Genomic DNA, 5,039 nt, shown 5'->3' with positions numbered 1-5,039 from the left:
TGAAAACTTTTGTTATTTCACATTCACGTTTAAATGGGAGTTATTTGTGAAACGTGGCACAATTTTGTGTGAAGTTTGGAAAGTTATAAAATTGCTTGGAATTGTGGAGACGAGGAGAATAACGTAAATAGTCAGGTGTTGGTGAATACGAATGTAGGGGGTGATTTACATGCGACGCGCGTCGCGCTGCTATTAAAAGTGTCGCCAAGATTGTGCTTGTGCCACAATGTTCCCTCCATGTCCCCTCTTCAACATAGGGAAAACAGCGCGTGATCTCTGTGCTGCGAGATTTACTGTTGGAGTCTTCTGAAACATTAATGTCGTATTCAATATTATGATTTCATTTTAAAACTGTTCTTTTAAATAAAATTTTCAGTTGAGCAATGCAAAGTGTATATGTTTATAGACTGGTTACATAAGATAACGTCCTAGTCGAGTTTGTTAATCTAAATTAATTGGCCTGAACAGTCTATAAAGATGTTGATAAAACCTATGTTACTTAGAAAACATGCGGTAAACTCAAATTTAGCTGCTAGAGCAATTACATCATTCCATAAAACTAGCGGAAACTTGTCTCGTAAACGACTTAGCAGTCGTCTATTACTATACAATGATATTAAAGTTATGTCTTTATAATGGGTGAGGGCTGGAAAATTTCTTGGACTATCAACGCAGAACCGCTCGCGTATCTAACGACTTGAACAAACTTATTCAAGCAAGCTATAAAATCGCAAATTTCTGACAAAAAGCATCGTAAAAGTGATTGCGGCGTCGAAAAGCCTCGAACGGAGGCTCGATCGTAAACTGAATTGGCCTAGGAACTGTTTAATTGCGAACAGTAACTTGTAATTAAATATGCGTAAAACGAAATACATTCCTGTTTGTACAAGAGGAAAATATTGACGTTTTAAGACTAAGACGTTACTTTGTTATACTCAATCAGAATATTCAACCGATTTTAGACTCTATTTTTTGCCTCCATTATATTTTTACATTGGATAAAAAAATTAACTCTAGTTTCTTCGGCCTAAAAGATTCAACTCAGCCTAAAGTAATATTTTTGGACGTGTGTTGTTAGTAAAAATAGAACATGATAAAACAAATTCGGAAATGATAAATGAAATAAAAAGTTTGCCAGGAGCGCTGTCCAATAATTAGCCTCCCAATGAATTTAATTGACATTCCCTGCACAAAAATACCCTCATTTATTAGTGTTTCTATCCAGGTTAATATATTTGCGGCTTGTTAACGGTGACGAAAGCTAAATAGGATGTAACAGATAATGAACCCCCCGCGGTGAGACAACGATACACAACTTTATAGTCGTCATAAAAAGCACGCGGCCCATCGCGGTAGACGCCCAATTAATTAATGAGCCAACTTGAAAATGAATTACCCAAGGAGTCCCAAGGTGTTCCGAATAACGGCACTTACCCGCTTCATACTTAAGACTGCTGAACGTAAAATAAAATTTTATTGTTTTTGTTGACTTTCATTCGAGCTAAATTGTTGAGGCATACAAATGGTGCTTTTGTGTTTCATGGCTTCTTGTGGCATTTGTGGGTATTATTTCGGTTACTGTTTTATTGTTGGTTTAATTAGCTTAAATTTAAGAATGATTTTACTAGAATTCCGATGGAGATAGTGTTGTAAATACTCTATATTTTATTGCCTTTAGTTGTGTTCAGACGAAGTTCCCGTCCCTACTCGTATCGCTGACTGAGTCGATCGAAGAGCCTCATTTATTACAGCAATTGTGTGGATTTGTGTGCGGAATGTGACCGTTATCTCAGTCCGTATCGGAATCCTCCCTCGAAGACGGTCATTGGTCAGAGAGTCGCACATTTACGCCCCAAACCAAGGCATTATTTTATACTCACACAATGAAAAAATCTTGACTGTATACGTCAACATACAAGTCCACTTAAGTCACACATTTATAAAAATCTTGAAGAAAATGATACTCAGGTTTTAACTGGCTTTAGGATCCTTGGATCTTTAAGTTCCTAAAATAGGATTTGTAAATACAAGAGTAAATTACTAATAAAATTTTTACTGCTAGAGCTTTAATAACCGATAAGCTTCGTCGGCTTATTTTGGCTAAATAAGCACACCAAAAACGGATAAATATGACATTTCTCGTAAAGCCAATAAAATAATTCAGCCAATAGTTTAATAATATTATTTTATGGTTTTTACGAGATGTTTTTTCATTAAACAAAAAACTTTTGATTGTGGCTGACTAAGAAAATTTTAAAAGTTCAGTGGTTATTTTTCTGTCAGGATTTTAGAATAATACTAGCTGACCCGCGCAACTTCGCTTGCGTCACATAAGAAAATCATAATTTTCCCCGTTTTTGTAACATTTTTCACTGGTACTCTGACTCTCTGACTCTGGTAGCCTATAGCCTTCCTCGATAAATGGGCTATCTAACACTGAAAGAATTTTTCAAATCGGACCAGTAGTTCCCGAAATTAGCGCGTTCAAACAAACAAACAAACAAACAAACAGACAAACAAACAAACAAACAAACAAACAATCAAACAAACAAACTCTTCCGCTTTATAATATTAGTATAGATTAATTTGTTTGCATTATTCCCATATGCACATAAAGATATAAAATTTAACATTCAACTCACAACCTAGTACTAAAATGCTTAGTGAAACACGTTCACAAAAAGTTCATTCTTTCGTAAAAATTCATTAGAACAAAACTAGTTAGATTCAGGACACTATCCTTGCAACATTCGTAGCAAGCTTAATCGTGTGGTAATGTGAGCCGGCCGGGTCGACAAGTGCGCCGTTGTTTTAATTGAGTTTTCTTCCCTTTGCACCTTTGTGGCGTCGAGTGGTGTCACCCTCAAACGAGGGCCGACGGAATGAGGTGCGATGAAGCGGACTACAGAGGTGCCGCGACTTTATATCACTCGTATTCATACTAATGGGAAATTACCTATTCTTGGTTTAGGATTTGGTTTTAAGTTCGATTGTATTAGCTTTTGTCCTTATAAATTGGATTGAATATCGTCAACAGTCATCATCGATACGGCAAGTTGTAGGTGCATAATGGAGTCCGTCGATCATCGTGCAATGAAAATTCCATGCTAAGAAAGAATTGTTGAACAAATGATTTAATTTTTACGAGTAGTATTTTTCAGTGCGCGTCGGTGGCGGCGGTTGGCGCACATAACGCGTTGTCGTCTCATTTAATCGCCACATTACATGCAAAGTGCATCTCTTACATGTAAAACAGTCCCGGCGGGTATTTAAATTTTCGCCTTTCCCCGTAATTCGTTGAGTGCAGACAAAGGCTTTCAGAGGAAACATTGTTAATGTGTTACCCGATGCATTTTACCTGACACACCTGCTATACATCTGCGAACTCGTGTTCCGCTGTTTTTGAGGTTGTAGCGCGGAAATTGATAAATTAGATTCATTTGTTACTATGTTTTATATGAAGCACGTAGAAACAACCAACTCTACTGCTATGATACCGAAATACGAAATGTCGACGAACACCCCAGTATTAACAGGACGTTCGACGAGTTTAACCGCAATTAAGCTTCAGTGAGAAGAAAAACGGGAAAAACAGTGTGCGAAATAGACATTCGAATAGCGCCGAAGAGTCAACAAACGAATTTCCGACATGTCAAAGTAAATCTCTAGCCGACAATACGAATGGCAATAAAATCCGCCGGCGGGGGTTAAACTGGCGATTGGTAAGCTGCCCTCCCTTACTAAGAGGCGGGTTAGGAACAAATCTGTTTTTAAAAGATACCAATTGTTTGTTTAAAAATATCAATAATTTATTTGTTATTAGAATTGCAAGCTAAATGTTATTAAAATGATGCTGAAATTATGACCTAAAAGGTTAATTAAAGAAAGAATCCTAGTTTTATTTGCAACTCAAACTCGATCCAAATAAAATTCAAAAGACCAATAGTAGGGGTGTTGTCCTAAGCCGACAAAAAAGTCAACTTTTAGCAGTTTTCGAGAAGAGCCAGTAAAACGGTGTAATTTGTAAGATAAGAGGCGGTTTAGCTGAACGCCGGACACTGATAGCGATCTGCCAATAAGAGGGTGGCGATAGTACCACACGCTTTTTAGATGAGGATTACTACTGGAATAAATTAGTCATATAATATATCTACTAAGTACATCTACTGTTTTTTTAGCTAAGTTCTTTGTTTGTGGATTTCAAGATTATTTTGATGTTTTGTTATCGTATTTTCAAACTGCATGTGTGATAGTTTTTTTATCATCGAACAAGATATTTTCTTGGTAATATGGAAAAACAGTATTATTTTTATAGTTCTTGAAGCCTTTGGCTCTGTTTTATAAGGTTAAATTAGACGCCTTCAAGGCGTAGACTGTAAAGGTTGTTGTTGATGTTTAATGAAATTTCTTCTCATATGACACAAAATTAAATTTCCCGCCCCGTATCACCTCGCCTCACCTTGGTCTTTATGCAATATGTTGTATACCACCGACCCTGGAAGAGTCTAGGTTTCCTTTTGAATAAGTTAGTTATTTTTGCTAGTCGCTCTCGATAATAGTATTACACCCTCATGCATGTAATAATTAGTAGCCAAAGGCGGGTCGTCAGTGTGCGACTGTGTGGTACTGTGCAGTGTGTGGAGTGTGTCGTGTGTGTGGTGTGTGAAGACCACGGGGCGAGACTTTCCGGCGGACGCCTCGCGGGCATTAATTGAACTCCGTCGCAGGCACTTAATTTTCAATAGGAGCAGAGCCGCCTCCCACCAGGTGGACGCTTTGTGCGCTCTCCTGTTTGCTAAAGTCCTCGTATTTATTTTAGATTCCATTGTGCCACGCTCCGACGCTTTGTCGGGAAATAGCCCTCTCGTGTACCACTGCTTTGTTAATTTTATTAATACGTGAAACATTTATAAAACGCGACCGCACCAGCGATTTAATGAGTTTTATTGTTGAGCAGAGAGTAATGTGCTCGAAATGAAGCGCGCCCTCGGCTTAGACGTTGTCTAAATTCATACGAGCGGGGAGCGAATTTTAACGTT

The sequence above is a fragment of the Anticarsia gemmatalis genome, chromosome 3 (genome assembly GCF_050436995.1).
Source record: "Anticarsia gemmatalis isolate Benzon Research Colony breed Stoneville strain chromosome 3, ilAntGemm2 primary, whole genome shotgun sequence".
NCBI classification, from domain to species: domain Eukaryota; kingdom Metazoa; phylum Arthropoda; class Insecta; order Lepidoptera; family Erebidae; genus Anticarsia; species Anticarsia gemmatalis.
Note: the sequence above shows the minus strand (reverse complement) of the source record.